The sequence below is a fragment of the Dama dama genome, chromosome 15, assembly GCF_033118175.1.
Source record: "Dama dama isolate Ldn47 chromosome 15, ASM3311817v1, whole genome shotgun sequence".
Classification (NCBI taxonomy): Eukaryota; Metazoa; Chordata; class Mammalia; order Artiodactyla; family Cervidae; genus Dama; species Dama dama.
This window is the reverse complement of record NC_083695.1, coordinates 18,972,720-18,999,196: the sequence shown is the minus strand read 5'-3', so window position 1 is coordinate 18,999,196 and position 26,477 is coordinate 18,972,720. Positions and strand designations below refer to the sequence as shown.

Sequence of the window (26,477 nt, the reverse complement as noted above, 5' to 3'; positions counted from 1 at the left end):
CCAGGCAAGAATACTGGAGTGGATTGCCATTCCCTTCTCCAAGGGATCTTCCTAACCCAGGAATGGAACTTTGGTTTCCTGCATTGCAGGCAGATTCTTTACCGTCTAAGCCACCAGGGAAGCCAGACAATAACTGATAAACATGTGAGAATTTCAGATAGTGTCACGCTATACAGAAAATAAAGCGAGGCGTAAGAAAGGGTTTATATGGGGGAAGAAAATTATAACTACAGGAGCTAAGGAACTTTTCCTGAGAAGGCAACATTGGAGTCAGCTGGTGGAGATGTGGAGATAAGTGAGGACTTCATATGGGGAGAACAGCCGATATAAAAGCCCTGAGGTAGAGAGAGCTCAGCAAAACATTAGCAAGACAAGTGTGAGTACAACTTAGTGAAGAAATAGGGAGTTAATTTTTTAGGATTGATAAAAATCAACTTCTACATAGTTTCTTGGGTTTAGCGAAATTTTCTCATGGCAGACTAAGAGAGAATATGAGACTCTAGTGTTCTTTGGCCTTTGTATGGTGCACATCACAACTTAAATCAAACAAGGAATCCTCTTTCTGGGGGTTGCAGTTTCTTTCATGATTTTTCTAGGCAGATCATGTCTGGTCTCTAACATGTCACAGGTGTTAGGGAGTGTGATTGCTCTAGTAGATGAATTTAAAAGCTGTCTTTTTAGGACAACTTAAAAAAAAAATGTAAGCAGAGCTAAAACTGCATCAGTTCGTAGCTTATTTTAATAGCAGCCTTATTGACATATAGTTCCTATTATTGTTTGTTGTTTTTAGATGCTAAGTCATGTCCAACTCTTCTGACCCCATGAACTGTAGCCTGCCAGGCTCTTCTGTCCATGGGATTTCCCAGGCAAGAATACTGGAGCAGGTATTTACTGCCATTTACTCCAGTAAATCTTCCCAACACAGGAATCAAACCTGCATCTCCTGCATTGGCTGGTGGATTTTTTACCACTGAGCCACCGGGAAGCCATAGTTCCTATACCATATGATTAATCTATTTTAAATGTACAATTCAATGATTTTTTAGTATATTTATAGAGTTGAGTAACTCTTACCGCAATCAATTTTGGAACAATTTTATTACCCTGAAAAGAAACCTCATACCTATTAGTCCCCCTGAGCAAGCAGTTACTTCCTATTTTCCCTCAACCTAACCTCCCCCCAACCACCTCTGCTGCCTGCCCTAGGCAATACTAATATACTTTTTTTCTTTATCGATTCATCAGTTCTAGGCATTTCATATAAAAAGAGTCGTACAATATATAGCCTTTTGTGCCTGTCTTATTTATGGCCAAATAATATTCCATTGTATGCATATACCACATTTTATTTATCTATTGATCAGAGGATAGATACTTGCATTGTTTTTATTTTTGTCAATTATGAATAAAGCTGCTATGAAAACTCATGTACTAATTTTTGCTAGGGCATATGTTTTCATTTCTTTTGGGTATACATCAATTTGTGAAATTATTGCATCAGACTGAACTGGACAGAACTGATGGTAACTCTTCCTTTAACCTTTTCAGAAACTGCCAGATTATTTTACAAAGCAGATGCCCCACAACTATAATCTTTGAAAAGGTTTTTCTCCTGATCGATAAAGGAAAGAGAACATTTTTGTCATCCTGATAATCCTCAGGATTTCAAATATTAAACAGGTAGGTTATGAAATAAAGGCTAAAGATGAAAAGTATTTGCTCTCTTCCTCTTCATTATAGTTTTAAAACCTTCATCTATTTTCTTTAAATCTCTATTTTATGCTGTCTACCTATCAGAACCCATTATTTGGTCTCCTTAATTACCCATTCCATATCAAAGAGTTCATTACATAAGGAATTTATCACATTTCTTTCAAGTACCATAGGTCAGATAATAAAGATCCAAGTTAATGTTAGTTAATTTTTAATTGATGAAGATTATATTTATTCAATTAATTTTCACCGGATACCTACTCTAAGCCAGGTAGGTATGTTTGAGGTGCTGGATACTTTCTGTGCTGTTTTCAATTCTAGGAGGTTCAACTTCATTCAGTTCAGTTCAGTCACCCAGTCATGTCCGACTCTTTGCGACCCCATGGACTGCAGCACGCCAGGCTTCCCTGTCCATCACCAACTCCCAGAGCTTACTCAAACTCAGGTCCATCAAATCATTGATGCCATCCAACCATCTCATCCTCTGTCATCCCCTTCTCCTCCCGCCTTCAATCTTTTCCCAGCGTCAGGGTCTTTTCCAGTGAGTCAGTTCTTTGCATCAGGTGGCCAAAGTATTGGAGCTTCAGCTTTAGCATAAGTCCTTCCAATGAACGTTCGGGACTGATTTCCTTTAGGATGGACTGGTTAGATCTCCTTTCAGTCCAAGGGACTCTCAAGAGTCTTCTCCAACACCACAGTTCAAAAGCATCAATTCTTTGGTGCTTAGCTTTCTTTAGAGTCCAACTCTCACATCCATACATGACTACTGGAAAAACCATTGCTTTGACTAGACAGATGGACCTTTGAGGGCAAAGTAACGTCTTTGCTTTTTAATATGCTGTCTAGGTTTGTCATAGCTTTTCTTCCAAGGAGCAAGTGTCTTTTAATTGCATGGCTGCAGTCAACCATCTGCAGTGATGAAATCAACTTTATTGGTCATATGGTTATGGTGCAAACGACTCTTAAATGTCATTTTCCAAAAACAGTCTTTTTGCCAATTGAGTTTTTAGCTCAATTGTAGGTATGTATGATATGTATGCTGCAAACGTCTCCTTATAAAATATGCTCTTTGGCCACTCAGTGAATCAAACATGTTGTAGATTATAATTATAGATTATAATTATCAGCATGACAGGAGTTCCATTCTGTATTTCTTTTTCCACCCACAGCAATATTCATTTTTTGATTTCTTTGGAGCTATACTGTAACACTGTCTGCTAAAGAACCTGTTGAAAAATAATCTTGACCAGCCAAAGAAAAGTTGACCTAAGAGTCTTGCCAAAAATGGCATCTAAGTCAAACATCTTCAGTTATTAAGACCATAGTTGACAGAAGATGGACCCAAGTTGTAGAAATATTCATGTGATGTGGAGTGAGGCTAACACTTGAGCAATTAAGATCTACTTGGTAAAAAGGATCATTTTCAGACTTTGTTGGTCACTGGACTTTATTGATTTCCTGGGTTGGTTATCATACCTGCCTGTCACTACAAGAGCTATTCCTGAGTGAATTTTAAGAACTCAAATGCAGGTTTTGATAAGACATCCTTAAAGGATATTATATATGACAACTATCTGTAATCATTGTAAATTTGCCAGTAAGTAAAATTTTCCTCTTTTAATTATGAATAGGAAAGGTAGGATCAGTTTCCCAGCTGAAGTGGGGCTTGTGAATATAAACATTTATATGACACTTATTATGTGTTAGGAACACTTTATGTGGTTTAATGCACAGATTCTTCTTAACTATCATACGAGATAGGTATCATTCTCCGCACAGGGTGAAGGAACCTCGGCACGGTTACAGAGCTAGTCAGTAGTCTGGCTTCAAGTTGTGCGCTCACATCCTCTACACTTTCTACCTCTTCTCATTCAACCTCTTGGGGCCTCTGTTTCTTCATCTGAAAAATTAGTAGATTAAATGCTATAGCAAGTATGATGTTCTACCTGCTAATCTTCAAGACCTCTTCCAGTTCTTAGACTCTGATTCAAATTCAACTGTCTCTAAAGAAGCATTCATGACTGTGTGCAACTGAGAGAAACAATCAAGACACAAAGTATGTTGTTGAAATACCCAGAAGCAGCCTCTTTGGGTTTCCAACAGGGTCAGGGGGACCAGGTTCAATGGAAGGAAATGCCTGCAATTATTATTGTCCACGATATTGAGAGTTAATTCAGCTTTCATTTGGTGACTGCCAGGGTCTGTTTGATCAATCCAAGTATTTGTACTGTGGGTCATACCACACCAGATTTAGAAATATAAAGATTTTTCTTTACATACAGACTGATGGATTTGGTTGTGGATATCTTGTTGGTGTTAGTGTTGCTGGCATGCCTCCATCTGAGCCAGCTGTACATCTGGTATTTTATCGATGTTCACTTGTTGCTGCCAAAGGATCTGGCGCCTTCCCTCTAAGGTCTCTTTAACCTGATAATCAACCCATATTCTTCTCGGTTAGGATAAGCCTTTTTCCTGTAAAACCCTGGCATATACCTTGCAGGCACCGCTACTTACTATGTGTGTATGTGTTAGTCACTCAGTTGTGTCCGTCTCTTTGCAACCCCATGGACTGTAGCCCACCAGGCTCTTCTATCTATGGGGTTTCCTAGACAAGAATACTGGAGTAGGTAGCCATTCCCTTCTCCCGGGGATCTTCCCAACCAGGGATCAAACCCGGGTCTCCCACATTGCAGTCAGATTCTTTACTGTCTGGGCCACCAGTGAAGCCTACTACTCACTATTCTGATATTGAAGGTTTCCTGCTTTTTGTTTCTGTTGCATATATTCACTAATCTATGATCATGTTATCCATACCACAAATCAGGAGAGTCAGACCAAAGAACTTTGAACCATACCCAACTGCAAAAGGAATGTTGGAGATGTATTTTAACTTGGGGTTTCTTGAAAATTTTTTAATGTTTTATTGGAACAATGAAATACAGTGTTTGAAATTTGGACTATTCTAAAGGATTATGGTTTTTCCAGTAGTCGAGTATGGTTGTGAGAGTTGGACTATAAAGAAGGACGAGCACTGAAGAATTGGTGCTTTTGAACTGTGGTGTTGGAGAGGACTTTTGAGGGTCCCTTGGACTGCAAGGAGATCCAACCAGTCCATCCTAAAAGAGATCAGTCCTGAGTGTTCACTAGAAGGACTGATGTTGAAGCTGAAGTTCCAATACTTTGGCCACCTGATGCGAAGAACTGACTCATTTGAAAAGACCCTGATGCTGGGAAAGATTGAAGGCAGGAGGAGAAGGGGATAACAGAGGATGAAATGTTGGATGGCATCACCGACTCGATGGGCATGAGTTTGGGTAGACTCCAGGAGTTGGTGATGGACAGGGAAGCCTGGCGTGCTGCAGTCCATGGGGTCACAAAGAGTCGGACACGACTGAGTGACTGAATTGAACTGAAGAGGCTCCTGCAGTATGAGGCATACTTCACTAATTTTATAGCAATTCTTTACAAGCTCTTATGGGAAACGTGGAAGCCATTCCCAACCTTTCTTTCTACTCATCCCTGTATCCATCAGTTATATGGCACTTAATTTCATAAGTGCATTAAGAATTTGTCTTTGAATTCTTAACCTCTCAAATTGGTCCCCTTATTTTGAAATTTTCTAGGTATTAAATTTTCAAATATGTATTTTGCCTCAGCTGTTAAAGTAGCCTCTGACTATTTCTCTCCCAATCTATCTTTTAACATGGTTTCTAAGAGTGATGGTTTTGAAACAAAAAGCCAACCATATATTCCAGTGTTTAGAATCCTTCAATGGTTCCTCTTTGCTTCCTGGAGAACCCCTTCATAATAGAGACACAGAGTCTAACCCACTGAAGAGGACATTTACTTTGTTTAGGCTAGTTGGCAGTCCAGTTTGCTTTTGGAGAGTCCTCTCAAAGTGCCTCCTTTCCCTCTGAGTGATGTTTATATTGCTCACACCAGGTCAGTCACACTCTTTCTTCTGGGACTTAATCTTCAACAAAATCCTGTAAGGCTGGAGAAAACAGACAGAGCCCATTCATTTCCTGCTGAGGCAATGTAGCCCCTGACCTCTAGATCTCCCAGTACACCAGAGTTCTTCCCAGTTCTCCATTTATGTTGTCCTGCCAAGAGATAGGAGCTGTTGCTGATGATCAAAAGGCCTCTTCCTGTTTACCTCCCACTTCCCATAAGTACTCTGACCTTGAATCACTTATAATTATCCATTGTATTTCCATAGTCCAGGCATTTTACACCATTAAGACTTTGTAAATGTTCCCTCAGTCCTGGAATGTCCCCTTCCCAACTCAAGCAGTATTTACTCCTCTCTGCTCTCTTAACATAGCCTAAGTACCTTGACTGAGGTACTTAGCACATTCTAGTGATTGTTCATCTGACGCTCTTCCCCCATAGATTGCAAGACTCTTTGTTTTCATATACTGCCTGGCAAGCATAAATGCTTAAGAATTATTTGGATGAAAGAACAAAGAAGAATTGACGGTATAGCTTGGAGTCCCTGTCTGGAGATTTATGTTACAAGCAACAAGTGAGGCACATTTCCAGAATTCAAGAAATGGCTTGTAAGTTGCAGTTCATAGAATCAACATAAAATGCATGAAACTCCCCGTAATCTAAATTGCTGACAAGATTAAGGCAAATTGATCAAAGTAGCAATGATAAAGTCACAGTCATGTGGTAGATGCAGAGCTCAGTTAAGTGCCTGGTGGTCCTGGTCATTCTCCCTCTGCCGCTCTCCCCAGCCCAACCCAGTGTCTACCTTCTTTGCCCTGCTCTGTACCCTGGAGGCTGACCCTGGGTGGGCAGGATTTTCTGGACTGCCTCAGTGCCTGGCTTCTTCCTGGCTTTGGCCAATGGTAGATGCCACCAAGAAAACTGAAAGCAAAGAGAGAGGTGGGAGTATTCTCTCTACACACACCTGGACTCTCTGTCTCTGGCAATAAAACAAAATCTCTTCCAAATTCCAGCTCCCACTGGGTAATCCCTGCTTTGCAGGTTCTGTTCTCCCAGGCATTGGTAACACTAGATCCTCCTTTTATTACTTAAAGCCCAGAATCAGTAATCATTGCCCACTGTCCGGTCTGGGTGCCTCTTGTTTATTTGTAGGATACACGGTTTCATGAGTGAATTTAAATGTGGGAAAGGGTCTTAAACTGTCCTGGAAACATGAGAGAATTTCCTCCTTTTCTTGGTTAATACCTTTATGGAGAGTCGACTATGTCCCAAGCGCCATACTTTATCCTGGGCTAGAGTAAGCTGTGAACTAGCAGAGTGAGGGGCCACAGCCTAGCCTTATAAGCATGCATCCTGGACTTACCTACCTGTGTTTACCTCCTGTCTCTGCCTCTGCTGTGGTATCTCACCTTGGGCAGCTCACTTGACCTCAGGGGGCCTTAGTTCCCCAACTATAAAATGAGTAAAAAGTAGTAGTTGCCCTATGAGATTCAATGAGATGATTGTAATAATTACTTAGACTAGAGTTTGGCAGAGTAAGGCAACTGAAGAATTTCAATTATCTGCTATAGCAAAAATAACTGCCGATACTTTGAGCATGCGTTCGTTCCTTTGTTTGTTCGATCCTTCCTTCCTTCAACAAGAGCTCATTAAGTGAAGTTCTGTTCTATTGCTGCCACTGTGTTCTAGGGAACAGTGATGATCAGGACACATCTGGTACCTGCTCTCAGGAGTTTATAGTTTTGCTACGCAAACTGACAGTGAGGACATCACAGATGCTGTCAGTCCAACACCTGGAGATAAACTGAGGGTTTTGGAAATGGTATGCATAAAAATGTAGGTTCCTTTTGGTTATGGCCTTGAAACCATGCAACACAGAGCAGAAGGATGAAAAGTGGATATATATGTACACACACACACAGAAGGCATGTACATTCTGTATAATTTTACATTTCTGATTTCCATTTTCATGAAACAGGGTGGTGGATCAGAGCTTGGATGCCTGGATTTGAACCCCAGCCTACCCATCATTGGGCTTCCCAGGTGGCTCAGTGGTAAACAATCTACCTGCAATGCAGGAGCTGCAGGAGACGTGGGTTTGATCCCTGGTCGCAAAGATCCCCTGAAGGAGGGGATGGCAACCCACTCCAGTATTCTTGCCTCTCCTTGTCTCCCAAGGACAGAGGAGCCTGGTGGGCTACAGTCCACAGGGTCACAAAGAGTCAGACATGACTGAAGTGACTGAGGATGCACACATGTACCACCCATCATTAACTGTGTGATTGGGGGCAAGTTATTTAACTACTGCTCTCTAGTTCATTTTTATCACTGACAAAATGTGGGTAATAATAAGAACACTTCCTTTTTAGGTTTATTGTGAGCCTCAGATGAGTTATTACCATTGAGAAGGCAGTCCTCCATTAGCTCATCCAAGCCTTGACATGTTTTTCTAAGGTAGACTGGGGACAGCACAGGCTTAGCCATCAGCCAGACCAGGGCTTGAATCCGACTCCATCGCTTACCTACTGAGTGACTCAGCAAGTAACTTAACAGCTCTGAATTCCAGTTTCCTCATCTACAAAGTGAAGATAATGATACAAGACTACAATAGATTGCTTTGAGAAGTCAATGAGATAGCACAGTTCTTGACAATTACCAGGCACTTAAAGAACAGTACTCACCTCTCTTCCCTCCTTCCTCTAAGATTAAAAATTGTTTAAGCCAGATAAAATGATGAAAGAAAAGGCAAGAAAAAGATGAAACAGTACTCTGGAGGATTGCAAGAAAAAAGTGATATGTTCTTCAGGTAATTTTTGACATCTGAAACTGTGTCCTTTTCAGTAAAACTCGATAAGCCATGAGGGGAAGGATTTATTCACTTCCATCTACTTTTGTCTGATCTTTTATCAGTTAGAGCATCAGTCCTCAACCTTTTTGTCACCAGGGACCAGTTTTGTGGAAGACATTTTTGTCTACAGACTCTGGGGTGGGGGGATGGTTTGGGGATGATTCAGGCACATTACGTTTATTGTTCACTTTATTTCTATTATTATTACATCAGCTCCACCCCAGATCATCAAGCATTGGATTAGATCCTGTTAAAGGGTGAGTGAGTGAAAGGGAATTAATAGAATGATCTTAGATTGCTGAGCTAAAAAACTCTAAAGTCTATTTGTGTGTGTGTGTGTTATTTTTATGTCAAAGTGTAGTGTCTATGTAGCTGAGCTAAGTTGCTCTGTCGTGTCTGACTCTTTGCGACCCTATGGACTGTAGCCTGCCAGGCTCCTCTGTCCATGGGATTTTCCAAGCAAGAATGCTGAAGTGGGTTGCCATGCCGTCCTCCAGGGGATCTTCCCGACCCAAGTATTGAACCCATGTCCCTTGTGTCTCTTATGTCTCCTGCATTGGCATGCAGGTTCTTTACCGCTAGCACTGCCTGGGAAGCCCTATGTAGCTGTGCTGTCATTCATAAACAGGGATGAACAAGACTTACAAAAGAGAAGAAACCTGCCCTGATGTATTAACATAAATTGGGAAGGGAAGTCCTGTCAGCTAGGCAGGCGGTGGACCTGCGTCTCAGGGGCTGCACTTGTCCTAACCATTCCCTACCCACTGATGCCTGCCTCTGCCGTTTGTATTTCCAGCTTCCTTGCTGGGCTGATTTTAGGTTAATTTCTCTATCTTACCCTCCAAAAGCTTAAGGCAACAGATAGTCTAAGAACTGGGGAGCTTAGAATATTACACCAACCACAGACTTCTTAACAAATGCTCCATAAGGACAACACAAGACAACAAATGCCTTCCTTCAGGGTACCACCTCTGTATCAATTTTCCTTAAATGCTTTCCCTTAGGTCTCTTTCTTCCCAAGGGAGGCTCATTTAAATCCAATTTATTTCATGATCCGCCTTCTTCTCTCACTCCATCATGTTGAAAGCGCATCAACTTCTAGGCCCAAGAGAGACTCAAAGGGCAGGGGCTGCACAGAGCTGTAGAGCCAGCAATATTGAACTTGTCTGACCCTCGCCTCTCAAGCAGATCTTGCATCTTTACTTCACTGGGAATAAAAACTCTGGGTGGTCAGGAGGTCATTTTGGTCTTTACCGACTGAAAGTTTTAGCAAGTAACATCATCCATAAAATGGAGCTAACATACTTGACCACTTGAGATTTCTTTGAGGAGCAAAGGTGATAGCACCATCTCTGTCTGCCAGACCTGGTCCCCACCCCACCACTCTGACCTGGGGTTGATCAGGAACTCATCCCTGGCTTCTCTGGGTCAAATTCCATTCATACGTAAAGTGTCAGGTTTGGACTAGATTTCTGAGTTCTCCAGTATGTCTAAATGCTCTGCTGAGGTATGACTGAATAATAAACCTTCATCAGTGGCAATTTTCACATTCCAGCCAGGCAATAATCCCCTAAACCAGGCTGCTCCTCCCCTCCCCCGCTCCCCCCCCCCCCCCCCCCCCGCCATCCCCCGGAGCCAGCTTCCATGCTCCCAGTCTGCATTCTGCCCACTTCATTCACAACATTATGAGTCTGGACCCTCAGCCATTCGAGTTTTTGACTCCTGAGAGAAATCTGGGAACTTGGTGAAGACGAGAACAGGGACAGGGCAACTTCAGAAGCCAGCTGGTGAACAAAGAAATATTTTTCAAGCAGGGTCTCCCTGTCTCCGAAATATAATTTCATACACATTGGTCATGCTTCCCTGGTAGTCTAACAACAACAAAATACATTGATTGGTTCAACCAACTGTCAAGATGACATTTGCTCTAGTGGTTAGGGGGTATTTGAATCAAAGAAAAAACTTTCTAAAAATACCTTTTACTGAAATGTATAGAGAAAAGTACAAAAATTATCAGTGTACAGGTCAACACATTATTACAAAGTGAATGCACTTGAGTGTGGTTGCAAACCAGGCAAAAAATAGAAGATGATGAGAAGTCCCTATTGGATCCCCTCTCCTCGAAATAAATTTTCAATGGTGTTGACATCACCACCTCTCCATTTTTCCTTCCAGAAACTTTCTGGGACCACCTTCCTATTATTCTTACTGTTACTCCCCCACTCCCCCCCTTAATTTTTCTTCATCTTTAAAGTGAAAGTCGCTCAGTCATGTCTGACTCATGGTGACCCCATAGACTGTAGCCCACCAGGCTCCTCTGTCCATGGAATTCTCCAGGCAAGAATACCAGTGTGGGTAGCTATTCCTTTCTCCAAGGGATCTTCCCCACCCAGAAATCAAACCCAGGCATCCCACATTGCAGGTGGATTCTTTACCATCTGAGCCACCAGGGAAGCCCAAGAATACTGGAGTTGGTAGCCTATCCCTTTTCCAGGGGCTCTTCCTGACCCAGGAATCAAACCAGGGTCTCCTGCATTGCAAGCAGATTCTTTACCAGCTGACCCACCAAGGAGGACAAAACAAAGTAATAATTAACCATTAACTAATAACTGGTCATTCTCTTTCCCATTGGGGCTTCCCTTGGTAGCTCAGCTGATAAAGAATCTGCCTGCAATGCATGAGACACAGAAGACATGGATTCGATCCCTGGGTTGGGACGATCCCCTGGAGAAGGGCATGGCAACCCACTCCAGTATTCCTGCCTGGAGATTCCCATGGATAGAAGAACCTGGCGGGCTAAGTCCATGGGGTCACAAAGAGTAGGACAGGACTGAAGCAACTTAGCATGCAGGCATGCACTCTTCTCCATGACCTGAATGAAAGTCAGTAAATTGCAGGGAAACAAATGGTGTGAGGCAAATAGATGAGCTACTATTTTCCTATCTGTAAGAACACTCAACAATGTGGCCAGGGTCCACAGGTTTTTTTGTTGGAAATTTCATCTCATATAGACTCCTTGATGCGGAAAAGATGAAACAGGGAGGCTGAGGAAGCTTATGCAGCTTCATTTGAATTTCAGAAACCAACCTTTGGTAAGGTGTAGAGTCTTTGTCTAGGTCAGAACTAGAGGAGGTTCAGTGTATAAAGGAAATTTGCATCTCAGTGGTGGATGGTCACAGCCCTCTTTGAGAAGCTAGTAGAATGTATGGTGTCCCTTCTCAGAAATACCCATATGTACAGGAACGCAAAAGTTGCACATCGCTTTAGGAGGTTGCCACACGTGGTAAGCACTAGATACCTACCTATGGACTGGCCCCAGTCTGCTGCGGCGACTGTGGAAATCTCAGTGCCATGGCTGTTACTTTTAACTAAAGACAGGAGTGTATCTTTAGTGCAGCGCACCTGCCTTATAGACAGAACGTGCTCAGACGCAGCCTCTGTGCTTCGGCACACTTTGTGCACTACAGGGGCGCCCCCGTTTTCCTTGGAACTGTCACAAAGGACAGCACTTGGCATCCTCACTCCTCATTGCCCAGGAGCACCGACTCGTCAAAGTTCTGGTGCCCGTTTCTCTGGGATCGCTGCCAGCTCCGGCTAGGAGGGCGCCCAGCGGCCCAGGAGCCTGGGAGACCGGGCGGGCACTCGCCCTCATCTCCACACTCGGGCTCGCTCCAAGTGCGCACGGTCCTGGACGGGCCGGCGCGAGCACGCGGTGGGCGGCGGGGGCGCAGTGGCGCCTGGGGACGCGCGAGTGTGCGCACCGAGGGGGGCGCCTGGCCGGCGGTGCCCAGCTCCCCCGCGGCCTCCGTGGCTCCGGGCCGGGCCCGGGCCGCGGCCCCCACAGTGCCCTCCCTCCGCCCGGCCGGAGTGGCGGGGCTGGGAGCCGCGAGAGCAAGAGCAGCGCCCCTACCGCCCGCTTTCCCACCTCCATCTCCTCCGCCTCCTCCTCCTTCCCCAAGCCACCCGCTCAGTCACAACCGGTTCAGACTGGCCAGGGTGCCCCGCGAAAGAGAGAGACCGGGGGGAAAAGCACGGGAAATAACTTCCCAAGGAGAAGGAGGGCGAGAAGGTGGAGCCCACTGGAGGGGCCGGCTCCCTCCCTCCATGTGGCCGCCGCCGCCGCTGCCGCGGAGCTCGGCGGGGGCAGAGGGCGGCGGCTCCCGGGGCAGCCTGTAGCGGGACGAATTGCCCAATACTCCGGCAGGGGCCGGGGCCGGGGCCGAGCCCCCGGGTAAATAGCCGCCCAGCAGGCCCGGAGCTGCCGGGGAGAGCGGCGGCCGCTGTCCTCCCGGCACCACCCGCCCGGGCAGTGCGCCCCGTGCTGCGCCCCGGAGACGCCGCTCACTGCGGCCGGTTCCCAGGTAAAAAGCTGGAGCTCGCGGGGAGGGTCCGGGGGTCGGCGGTTCCCCGTCTGCCTCCCGGAGGCTAGGAGAAACTCCTCGGTTTCCGAGCGGCCAGAGGAGGCGGGGGCGACGCTGTCATCCGCGGCCAAGCAGCTCGGAGCCGGGTTCTTGTTAGGAGTGTGTGCGGGGGAGCTGAGAGTGTCTTCGGGGTGTTCGCGCCCACCGCGTGACAACTCCCAACCCTTTGGTGGGGTGCTGCTCTGCAGCGGGCCAGTTTTCCCAGCGCTCTGAGGGCGGTATTGTGCACGGAGTTGGACGAGAGAGAGGGAGCAAGGAGGTCCTGGAGAGAGGACGGTGCCCTCGGATTGAGCTCGGGATAGAGATCTGCGCCGGGGACTGCTGGTGGCAGAGCAGGGTGGGGGTTGGGGGGGAAGCGACTCAGGTGAGCCCCTGTTTCCCAGAGGGCATGAGGCCTCCGAGTGCCCTGGTTGAGAGCTGGTGCACGCAGGTGACCCTGGGAGGGTCGCACTGGGGCGCCCAAGGGTTCTAGGCGCGGCGCCAGCTTCAGCACCGCGGGGTCAGCTCGGGCGAGCGCAGGAGGCACGGGCGCCTCGGCCGCCTGGACACAGAGCCGGAACTTGCGAGGACTTGGTGCTTCACGCTCCATCTGTGGCTCACTCTAGGTAACCACCTCTAGCCTCAGGAGCTCCTCGAGGGTTCGGAAAGAAATGATAAACGCATAAAAACTTCGTCATCATAAGTAGATCAATGCATCTCAGGTTGCCATGTCTAATCCAGCCTAAAGCAATCAATATATCCTGGAGGTTAGGTAGGATTTACACGAAATAGGCATACTACTTACACAGTAAGTTATTTAATATCTTGTGTTTTTGGATCAGTGTCTTGGGTCACAGTTAGTTTGGATGTATTTTTTTAAATCTTGAATTACCTGGATAGTGGCTCAGGTTGCAGGTGAGTTCCTCCCCTTCCCCGCCGAGTAGGATTTTCAGTTGTCCCAGCAAATCCTGTTAATTTGGTATGTCCTAACAGTTTCTCAGATTTGAGTTGGTTTCAGCTGTGAGAAATTGTTCTGGCTGGTTCAGGCAGAGGACTGAGGAAGCTAGACAAGATCCTGAAGTGAAAGCACCAATTATTCATTTACAGGATTACACCTTCTTTTAAATACCTTGTGGATCCAGATAACAGGGTTATCCGTATCATTGCTAGAAATAAAATTTATTTCTTTTCAGGCCCTAGGAGGTGGAAATTACATTATAAAATAGCTTAACCTGCAAATTTGCAATAACTCATACTTGTAGCAGCGCTGACTGCCTAAGAACACACTTCTCTGTCTCTTTCTCTGTCTCTTCTCTTTTGTGTGTAGGCAAGAGGGGGTAACAAGGACACTTTTTCTCTGTGGGATGCCTATAGGAAAAGACAAAAGATATGCAGAGGTAGATCAGGACACTGGGAAGTCTTCTCTAATTTCTGACTGAGTCTCTGAAAAGATGGTGGTGATATGTGCATTACCTGATGTCTGAATCTGTATCAAGGCAGATCTTGGTGCTTTGGGTGTGGTTCTGGTCATGAAACTAGAGCAAGAGAATGACAATTAGATGTAGTTAGCTTTTGAAGCTTTATTTTCTCACCTGATCTTTTGAGCCTGCAATTTTTTTAGTCTTGAGCGAGTCATTACTTGAACTTACTTCATACAATGCAGTTGGGTATAGAAAGCCCGTGGGTAGGTACAAAAGAAACAATGTCTTGCTTGTTTAATTATTGCTTTACAAGAAAGTATCACCTAAAAAAAAAAAAAAAAAAAAAAAGAAAGTATCACCTAATGACTTTAATTTTAATTAAAGTTGGCAAGAATGCATATATTTTGAGCTAGCTGGCCTTTTCTTTTGGGAGGTTCTTTGTAGACATCCGAGTATTCCCTGCAGATAATGAGATTGAAGAGTGACTTAAAACTGAGTTCAAGGAAAGAATACATGACCCCTGCCTTCAAAGCGTTTAGTCTGGTGGGGAAAATAGGCATGTTTATAAATATCTAGAATACATGATAGTAAAAATGTAATCATATGGCAGTGACATCAATAGTGTATGATTGAATGGCAGAGAGGTTCATTCAAGGTTAAGAAATGAGAAAAGTTATGTGGTGGGTGTAGCATCTGAGCTGAGACTTGAAGAAGGAAGAGGATTTCCTTGATGCAAAGGAGGGCTGCTGGAACAAGCGTGTTGCATGGAGGTGTGCAAGTCTGGTGTGTTCAAAGGTAGCAGAGCAATTTGGAGTGGCTGGAGTCTGGAATTTAAGATAGATAAGACTGGAAGGTAGGACGGGGCTAGATTATGGAGATGACAAGCCATGCTAAGAAATTAAAGTGTGATTGAACATTATTATTGTATTTATACCAACAGTGTTAATATCCTTCACTGTAGTTTATTCCTTGAAGTACAATTTTGTGAGCTTCCCCTAATAAGCAAATGAATAAGATCTTAATAGCATTTACTCTCTATAAATGTGAAAGAGTAATGTGTTTTCAAGTAGATTTCAATGCTTTATTCAAATCCAACAATTATTTCCCCTGAATTTTCAATCTTAGGATACAATTTTTAATTTGATTAAAACTTTGGATAGGAAAATACCCCCACTTTCCTGGGTCAATATGCAGAGTAAAGTCACTTTCTGTTCACTGTTTCAGTTATTGACAATAATAATAATTATTGTTAATCTTTATTAAACATGACATACTAAGTGAGCTACATACTTTGTTTTATCTAGGGAGGCATAATTTTAAACTTATTCTGAGAATTTCTTTTTGGCCTCATTACACAGCATGTGGGATCTTAGTTCCCTGACCAGGGATCAGACAAGCCCCTGGCATTGGAAGTACAGAGTCTTAACCACTTAACCACAGGGAAATCACCTTAATCTCTTGATCTTGAAAATTTTAATAAGGTCACTCAACTAAGTAAGTGGTAGAACCAGGTATTGAACCCAAAAAGTTTGTCTTGATAGCCCATTCTTTGGGCAGGGGCATAATATATGATAACTGTTATTCACAGTAATTAGAATTTGGGCCTGCTACCTGTAGGAGAAGTTTTTCTCTATTTTTCCTTTGCATCCTCATTTCTATCATTTTAATTTTATTTTTTAATTTATATAATTGCCACATAAAATATTACTTTTAGGTGTACAACATGATGATTCTAAACATATATATATATATATATATATATATATATATATATATATATATACTACAAAATGGTGACTCAGCAAGTTTAATTAACATGCACCACCATAGTTCTAATTTTTTCATGTGTCTGATGAGAACTTTAGGATTTCCCTGTAGCTCAAATAGTAAAGAATCTGCCTGCAAAGCAGGAGACCAGAGTTTGATCCCTGGGTCAGAAAGATCCTCTGGAGAAGGGAACGGCAATCCACTCCAGTATTATTGCCTGGAGAATCCCATGGACAGAGAAGCCTGGTGGTCTACAGTCCGTAGGGTTGCAAAGAGTCAGACACTAACACACACACAACACAATGAGAACTTCTAAAATCTACTCTTTTGGTGACTTTCAAACATATACCGCAGTATGTTATAGTCACCGTACTGTACATTATCTGATTATATTTACTTCATAGGTTCAGTGATGACCTGTATTTCAGTGTTTTAACACATCTTCAAACTTGTTTCTTAAATTAATCAGTCTATTTTTGGCTGTGCTGGGTCTTCATTGCTGTGTGGGCTTTCTCTAGTTGCAGCAAGCAGGGGCTGCTCTCTTGTTGCAGTGTACAGGCTTCTCATTGTGGTGGCTTTTTTTTTTTTTCCTTATTGCAGAGAAATGGGCAACAGGGGCTTCAGCAGTTGTGGCTTCCCAGGCTCTAGAGTACAGGCTCAATAGTTGTGGTGCATGGGCTTAGTTGCTCCGAAGCATGTGGGATCTTCCAGGATCAGGGATCAAACCTGTGTCTCCTGCATTGGCAGGCAGGTTCTTTACCTCTTAGCCACCAAGGAAGCCTTATCTTCAAACTGTTATATGATCTTGTGCTTTTATGACCCACTCAAAAGAAACTCTTAAGCTCTTTGAGAAGAGATGGGATATGAGATGCGGAAAACTTTAGTGAATCTAACAGCCTTAAATACAAAGACTAGGCCTCCCAGATTCCCTGGAAGAGCATCAATTTCATATATTCTTTTCACTCTTCCCAGCAAATCCCCCACATGCACCACATATTTTGGTATTTCAGCATCCCATATATATTACCGTGTGTCTTCAGAGTTTTTACTCTGAAAATTATATAGCGAATCTACTAGTTTGTAGATGACATGCTAAAGTATATATTCAGGCAAAAGACTGGATTCTATATAATCATGTACAAGTTATACAAAACACTAAGCAAAACGACACACCATTGGAGACTGCGTCATGAGAGATTTCTTCACCACTACTGTTAATACTTGGACCCAGTTTTATGGCATATGGGTTGTATGGAATTAAGATAAGCTGAAACAAAAGCTTGGTAGCTTAGGAAGCTTGATAAATGCCTGTGACAAATGAAATGATGGTACCAACTCACATCTAAGTCTCTGGTCCTCACTTTGCTTATATTGACTGTTAAATCTCTAGATCTATCTTTTCATTTGTTCTCAGACTGAATGATTTATGAACTCTTCTATTTCCTCTTCTATTCCTGAGAGCAGGACTGGAAATAGGTGGCCTTTCGCTGGACGGGTCAGTAAGGGATCTTGAGACGGGTCTCTCCCTTAACAAGATATCTCTAAACCTCAGTTTCCTCGTGCTGTGCCGTGCGGAGTCACTCAGTTGTGTCCAACTCTTTGCGATTCCATGGACCATAGTCCGCCAGGCTCCTCTGTCCATGGGGATTCTCCAGGCAAGAATACTGGAGTGGGTTCCCATGCCCTCCTCCACAGGATCTCCCCAACCCAGGGATCAAACCCAGGTCTCCTGCCTTGCAGATGGATTCTTTACCTGCTGAGCTATCAGGGAAGCCCCAGTTTCCTCATACAGAGGAGGAAATTGAGTAATTGTTAAGATTGGGGGCAGCAAGTTCTCCAGGTTCACCTAGGGCTGACTGGCCTCATGGAGCAGCAGACTGGGGTGGGAGGTGGGGAGAGCACAGGTAAAACTCCAAGGCAAGTCAGCCTTGGTCCTGTGAAAGGGAGCGGAGGGAGTGGAAGGAGCTGGGGAAAACATGCCCATTCACGAGGGCCAGAGCTACTCTCTTCCAGCCAGTTATTACGTAAGAACAAGAGCCCAGTGTTGCCAGATCTTCAAGAGAATCCGGAAATTCAGATTTTGATGGGAAAACATTGGCAATTCATTCAACATGGCTAAAAATAAAAGAAAATAAGAATTGGGCAGGCCAAACAAAACACCTCTAGAGATCAGATCTGGCTTTTTTGCTCTAATTTGCTAGATGACTTCCAAGCTTTCATTTGGCTTCAGACTTCCATGATCCTGCCCTCAGTCCATCTGATCTCTAACCCAGTTCTTCACTGACACATATTCCAGCACTCACCGGATCTAAAGCATGATAGCTTTGGAAGATCTCTTTGGTGAGTGCTGGACCATGATAGATTTATAAGGCCTTTAAAATCAATGAATGCTCTTTATCGATGGTCATGCTGTTGACATAATTCAGAGGCCCCGGCAGTTAATTGCTTGTGTTAATTATCCCTTTCAGGGACAGTTAGTTAGGTTTAATTCCAGGACCCAGAACTGTTCTCTAAATATTTTCCTTCCTGTTCTTCCTTCTCACTCAAACGTAAGAAGATAATGACAGCTGGAAAATAGATCCTTGTTTCCACTTGAACAAGGTGTATTTATAAGCTTAATTTTTTGTTTGCTTTATTTATTTTTTGCCATGATACTCAGCTTGCAGGATCTTAGTTCCCTGATTAGGGGTGGAACCCAGACCCCTGGCCTTGGAAGCTTGAAGTCCAAACCACTGGATCGTCAGGGAATTCCCAATAAGTTTATCTTACAGTGCTTAGACAAATCATCATCTTTACCTGAGCAAGATTTTGCCCTGTAGTCTGTCTCCTTAATCTGGGGATGTTCTTCAATTGCAACAAGGTGAATAAGTTAAGAGTTTGGCTCTTATGTGTTAATATAGAAGTTTAGGGTTTTTTTTTTAAAGTATATTTATATGAATACCAAAAAATAAAAATGAGAACAAAAGTAGTGGACTTGCACGTGATTCCAACCTCCAGTTCTTTTGAATAACTCGTTCCTGGGGGAACACTACAGTTAAATTCTGTAATATAATATTTTTAAAGCAGAGTTTCATGAATGTGACCAGGTAAGATGTGTTCTTTGCTTTATGCTAATGAGCTATTTTACAAACAGGTGGGCCTGCCTCTACCTGTAAAGGTCAGAGCAGATATTGACAACAGGAAGGAAGCATCTGAGTACATAAAAGAAACATGGCGTTTTCAGAGAACTCACAGACCTCACTGTAACCGAGCTGACAGAGAGGACCAGTGGAAGGCTCTCGGTGACAGTTCTGGGCCACACTTTGTCCTTGTCCCTGCTCCAGTGGTGAGTCGACCCTCCCTTGCACCTATGGGAGTTTGTCAGCCAGCCCTGGATATTTAACATTTAAAACAAACCTGAAAGAATCAGGTAATTATCTGATCATTTAAGACATACCATCTGATCTTATACTGGTCTTAAACTTTCATTTAAAAAAGCTAACTTTATGTTTACCCATGTATTTGGCTAGCCTTTCAGGTTTAATGATGGAGGCAGGCTCTAAGCCCTTTGGAGGAAGGAACCACATCCACCTTCGGTCCACAGCACCTTCCAGATACATTCATTTTCTTTCAAATACACAAATACCTCCCAAATGTACTCAGTTCTTTCTGTTGAATGAAAACTATATGGTTAATCATTTTGATATACAGGAGATTTAGATCAGTAGGCTTTCTATGCATTCATTTATTCATTCATTTCATAAAGACCTGTTGAGCCTTTACTATGTGCCAAGCACAGTTCTTAGTGCTGGGGATGCAGGATAATCTTGTTGGTTAGATACCTTAATGAATAATAACATATTGTGATAAATGTTGTAAGAACAAGATTGCCCAAATTATTGTGAGACCTTCGAGAAGGAATGACTAACTGTTGAAGGGTTTGGATGGCATCAAATAAGAGGAGACATTTAGGCTAAGTCAAGAATTGATGCTTTTGAACCATGGTATTGGACAAGACTCTTGAGAGTCCCTTGGACTACAAGGAGATTCAACCAGTCAATAAAGGAAATCAGTCCTGAATATTCATTGGAAGGACTGATGCTGAAACTGAAGCTCCAATACTTTGGCCACCTGATGTGAAGAGCTGACTCATTGGAAAAGACCCTGATGCTGGGAAAGATTAAAGGCAGGAGAAGGGGATGAGAGAGGACGAGATGGTTGGATGGCATCATTGACTCAATGGACATGAGTTTGGGCAAACTCTGGGAGATGGTGAAGGGCAGGGAAGCCTGATATGCTGCAGTCCATGGGGTCGCAAAGAGTTGGACACGCCTGAGCGACTGAACAACAACTTGAAGCAGGAGTTGCAGAAAGGATTACAGCCTCCCCACAGCTGGTGGGGAGTGAAGAGTCTAAGGCATTCAGAAGGAGAGGAGCATGGCTTAAGGGATGAATTGTGACAGTGGTTTGGGGAGTCCAGGTTTTGGTAATCCTGCAGAGGTAGTTGGGGCTGAATTGCTGCAAATCTTTAGAGAAAATAGAAAGAATCAGGTAGCTAGCTGGGTATTGAAAGATCTAAATACCAAATGTCATATGAACAAAATACGGATTTGTAAAACCAGTTTTTATTTTTTATTTATAATTTTTTATAATTAACTTAAAACATTTTATTTATTTATTTTGGTTGTGCTGAGTCTTTGTTGCTGCATGGGCTTTTCTCTGCAACTATGCAGAGAGCAGGGGCTACTCTCTAGTTGTGGAGTGCGGGCTTCTCGTTGTGGTGGCTTCTCTCATTGCAGAGTGCAAGCCGTAGGGCACATGGGCTTCAGTAGCTCCAGCTCCCAGGCTCTAGAGCACAGGCTCAATAGTTATGGCACACAGGATTAGTTGTTCCACGGAATGTGGGATCTTCCCAGATCAGGAATTGAACCTGTGTCTCCTGCATTGGCAGGTGGCTTCTATACTGCTGAGCCACCCGGGAAACCCTACTTATAATTTTTGGATCACACTGTTTATTGATGCCTGGCTTGAATCTCCATGAGAGCAGGAACGATCATCTTTGATTTTCTTTTGCACTGAGAAGTTAAAAAACACAGTAAGGACATTTTCTTTCTTTCTTTCTGGATGCATAGAAGCCAGAAAACATTGAGTTGAGGAATGATTAGGAAATGAGAAAGTGGAGGGAGGGAGGGAGGTACTCATTTCAAGTTTTTCTAAGAAAACCTTTAGAACATGCCACAACAGTAACAGTATTGGTAAACATTTGCTGTATGCCAGATATCAACACCTAGTATTTCATAGAGATTATTTCGTGTGTTCCTCATAAACTTCTATGACAAAGGAGTTCTTCCTATCCTATTTTCATTTTATAGTTGAAGAAACTGAGGTTTTTTAACTTGCTTAAATTCACATGGCTAATGCTCTGCTATTAATTGTGGTCTAACCTCAACTATGTACCCAGGTTGAACATGGACCCTTCTAGACTAGGGGCTTTCAGTGTTTTTGACTGTGACCCATAGTGAGATTTATTTTACAGCCTAACCCTGCCAGCAAACACAGGCACACACATGTAAACACTGAAGCCAAGTCTCTCAAAGTAGTGCTCAACCCTTAGCAGTGTGCAGGAGGACTTATATTTGCTACTTTAGTCAATTTTATTCTAGTCTAAATTTCAGTTTTTTAAACACTGCTGCTCACAGTGTGCGATTGATTTGACGACTGATGATGCACTAGAGAGTTTGGACCACACCCCTCTAGCCTGCTAGCTACTTTACATTGCTCCCTGAACTACAGCTTAATATCTTTTTTCTATTAACATTAGCAAACATTTATTCAGTGCCTTCTATATGCAGAGATGTGGAAGGAACATAAAGAACATATGGTATGCCTTGACCCCAAGGAATTTTCAGTGTAGTGAAGGGAAAGACAAGTAATGGCTAATTATAATGCAGACCAGCAAAAAAAAAAAAAAAAAAAGAGGCACAAGCCACATAGAATGGGAACATAGGAATAATGATGGATCCTGGTTGTGTTTAGCAGTTGTGTGTGTGTGTGCTGCAAGAATGTTAAAAGACTTTTATGAAATAAATAGAAATGTCTTTGGTAAAGACTTTTAGGACTTAGGGCCAAGGGAGATCTGAAGACCACAGTATTCTGTGTATTATTCTCAAAGGTCCTTGAAATGGTCAAGCTATCATTATCATTATGTAGACATTAATTTGTCCACTATAAGCCCTTGAAGGATGCTAGCATGTCCAGTTATGTTAAAGAGTATCCATTTAAAAAAAGTTTAAGATAACTTACCAAAGTAAAAGAATGCAAACCTATGAACAATTTATGAACCTCCATTAGGTGATAAATCCTAGGGTTAAATGGAGAGAGAGAGCCTTAAGTAGAATCTAGCAAAAATTCTGTGGACTTTGGAGGTAGAAGGAGGGTTATTAATACTGTTCTAATTTATCTTATGTAGATTAAAAAGATAACATTTGAAAATCCTGGCACTGTGTCTGATACATAGAAAGTGTTAGATCAGTTTAAATAACCAAAATCAGTCAAGTCTTTCAATTTAGGCTTGTCCGGCAAGAGGAGCAATTATGTAAGCTAGTGCAGTGGTCCACTCCTTTCTGTTAGAAGCTTCACATTGAGATCACCTGGAGCCCTTTAGCAATTTGGCCTCAAGCCCAGAGATCCTGTTTTCTTGTGTCTAGAGAAGTCTCAGACATTGGTCATTTTTAAGCCCCTATGGTACAGCCAGGTTTGAAATGAAAAGTGTTAGTTGCTCAGTTGTATCCAACTCTTTGCGACCCCATGGACTGTAGCCCACCAGGCTCCTCTGTTCTTGAGATTCTCCAGGCAAGAATACTGGAGTGGGTAGCCATTCCCTTCTCCAGGAGATCCTCCTGACCCAGGGATCAAACCCTGGTCTCCTGCATTGCAAGCAGATTCTTTACTGTCTGAGCCACAGCCAGGTTTGAAATCCCCTGAAAAGTATATGCTTTAATGATTAGAAACATGCTTGTGTGGAGCTGCAACCTTAAAATTGGGTCCTTTGCTTTTTTGATGCCCAAAGAGTTATCACCTTTTCTTAAGAACTAGTTTAGAAAACAAGATCTTAGATATCTTTATGGTCACACCTCACGGCTTTCGGGATGTTAGTTCCTTGACTAGGAACTGAACCCTCACCCTTGGCAGTGAAAGTATGGAATCCTCACCACTGAACAACCAGGGTATCCTCAAGATCTTTGGTATATTTGAAGTCAGGAAGGGGTATCTTTGAACTGGGGAAGAGTAGAAAACTGGGGTATGAAGACTGTCAAGGCAAACTTGACTTCCTGTGGTGCTCAGGAGACACAGGAATTGATTTTGTCCTGTCAACTTTGAGGGTTCATCTTCACCTCCATTCTACCAACAAGTACCCTGGAAACTGTGGAGTAACACGCGGCAAAGAGGTGTGCATAAGCTGCATAGCTCCCTGAGTTGAGTGGAAAAGGAAGGAAGGAAGGAAATGAAAGAAAGTAATGAAAGTAAGCCTCTCTTGGACTTCAGGGCCTCTTTGTTTTGTCTTCTTTGGGCTGTGGGTGACCTGATGGCTCTTTGGGACCTAAGAGCAGACCGTCATTGTCACTGGGGTCTTCCCTCACTGTGACTTCTCTCTTCCCTTTTTTTAAAAAAGTTTATTTTATTGAAGTATTGGTGATATACAATGTTGTGTTCCTTTCTGTTGTACAGCAAAGTGATTCAATTATACATATATATCTATTTTAATTTTTGTTTATGTATTGGTCCATGGGGTCACAAAGAGCTTGTACATGACTGAGCATGCACACACGCACACAGACACACACACACACACTTATTTATTTTTGACTGCACTGGATCTTTGTTGTGGTGCTTGAGCTTCTCATTGTTGTGGCTTCTCTTGTTGCAGAGCATGGGCTCTAGGCACATGGGCTTCAACAGTTGGGGCACAAAGGCTCAGTAGTTTCAGCTCCCAGGCTCTAGAGCACAGGCTCAATAGTTGTGATGCATAGGCTTAGTTGCTCCATGGCACGTGGGATCTTCCCGGATCAGGGATTGAACCCGTGTCTACTGCATTGGCAGGTGGATTCTTTACCACTGAGCAACCAGGGAAGCCCCTGCCTGGAGATTCTTGAAGCTGCTCCTCCCAGGTCTTTACCTGCACTGCTCTGCGGCAGCAGGGTGGCATTATGGGTGGTGAAGTGATGCTCTAGAGGCAGTTCATCCTCTGGGACTTGGCCATCTGGGACAGTGGGAGAGTTGGGAAAAGATTTTTCTCTCTTCTATCTGGCAGTGTGTGTGTTTGCCTTCTCTGGAGCCGTCAGGGTGAAATTTCTCATTCTCTGGCCAGAAACCAGCCAACAGATTTGGGGCACTTGCCACATCAAAGGGTGGGGTTAATAGCATTGCCACCACCAGTGGGGACAGCGCCAGATTGTCAGAAGTGAAGAGGGAGCAGGCAGCCATCCGTTCCTTTTTTTTCCTCCTTCTACACTCCAGGAGGCTTTAGAAAAATAAAAGTCATGCTGTCCTGAGATGGTCCAATTATTCTGCTCTCTTGTTTGGTAAACTTTTGATTCTTTGGAGAGAGATGCTGACTTTTCTGTACCCTTTAAGTCACTTAGGTGCATTAGCATGGTAGAGGTGTTTATTTATTTTTTTGCATTGTTTGATATACTTTCTTATACCACTTTCTCCTCTTTTCATTAAAAAAGCAGATAGATGGATGTAATCATCTTTTAAATTTTGTATTATAGACAGTGATCCTCTTCTGCATTTTTTCTGCAAGCATTTATAGAAAATCAAGAAACTTAACTTTTGCCATGGTTATCACTGCTCTAAGAAGTTTTGCTTTTGTTTCTATTTGAAACCAACATAGATGTGATGATCAGTGGAGATTTAGGTGTGGGGCTGAGTAAACTTTGTCTTTGACAGGGTAAATGACAGAGTAGAGTCAAAAGACAGCCAAGTGCTGGCTGCTGCACCGGGGTGGTGGGCTCCAGGCAGTTTCCACTTGCTTAGTTCACTATCGCCAACTGCTTATCTTCTCCTCTGGTTTCCTCACCTGTGTCCTTCCTCCACTGGGATGGAAGACGGGATGGTTGGTCAGAACGTGTTGTATCCTCTAGGACAGTGATGCTCAGCCTAGCTACACGTTAGAGTGGCTGGAAGTGTTAGGCTCTACCCCAGAGCAGGCTGGTGGTGGGACCTGGCATCGGGGATATTTAAAAGCTGCCCAGATGTTTCTAGTGCAGTCATGGTCGAGAATCACTTTGGTTGGGCAGCAGTTTTCAGAGTGTATCTGTGGATGACCTGTATTAGAATCGTTGGGTGATTTTTTTTTTTTTTTTTTGGGCTGCACTGCAAGGCTTGCAGGATCTTGGTTCCCTGCCCAGGAATTGAATCTGGGGCCATCGCATTGAAAGCTCTGAGACCTAACCACCGGACTGCCTGGGAATTCCCCATAGGGTGACTTTTTTTTTCATAGGGTGACTTTTTAAAAATGCAAATTCTGGAATTCCTAAACTTGAAACCAAATCAAGTTTTAACAGTAGTAAACACAGTTTTGAATCATTCCAGATGCAACCTGCCAGTATGCAGATCTTGGTTTAAATGTTCTTAGTATTAAAAAAATAACTAAAGATTAAGAGATAAGTAAAGATCAAAAAGTCTTAGAAGCCCTAGAGTGATGATTCAGTAACTAGTTGATCTTGAATTCTGGTGTGAGTAACTGAGAAAGTGGCTATTAAGTCCCCAGAAATCCTTTATAGGTATAAAATCATAGCTAATATTTAGTAAAATGTGTTATTGTGTGCCAGGCACTGAGATTTGAACTTAAAAATTTTTTTATTGGCGTATAGTTGATTTACAATGTTGTGTTAGTTTCAGGTGTTCAGCAAAGTGAATCAGTTATACATATAGCTACTCTTTTTTTACATACTGTTCCTATTTAGGCTATTACAGAATACTGAGTAGAGTTCCCTGTGCTATACAATAGGTCCTTACTTTTTATCTGTTTTATATATAATATTGTCTGTATGTCAATCCAAGTCTCCCAATTCATCCCTTCCCCTCTTCTCCCCTGTAACCTTAAATTTATTTTCCACATCTGTAGCTCTATTTCTGTTTTGTGGATAAGTTCCTTTGTACTCTTTTTTAACATTCCGCATATAAGTGAACTTTGTACTTTAAACTCATTATTTACCATTTTCAGTTCAGTCACTCAGTCATGTCTGACTCTTTGCGACCCCATGGACTACAGCACGCCAGGCCTCCCTGTCCATCACCAACTCCCAGAGTTTGCTCAAACTCATATCCATTGAGTCAATGATGCCATCCAACCATCTCATCCTCTGTCGTCCCCTTCTCCTCCTGCCTTCA

The 26,477-nt window shown here is 43.1% G+C and overlaps 1 protein-coding gene across 2 annotated transcripts in view; it reads left to right on the top strand.

The window, feature by feature from the left end:
- Nucleotides 1–12,473: 12,473 nt before the first annotated feature.
- The window catches only part of SLC16A9 (solute carrier family 16 member 9), a 74,015-nt gene continuing 60,011 nt past the window's right edge, over nt 12,474–26,477 (top strand). For both annotated transcript variants that reach the window (XM_061161577.1, XM_061161576.1), the window contains exon 1: nt 12,474–12,873. The gene's annotated coding sequence lies outside the window, so the exon portion shown is untranslated. The remainder of the gene's footprint in view (nt 12,874–26,477) is intronic.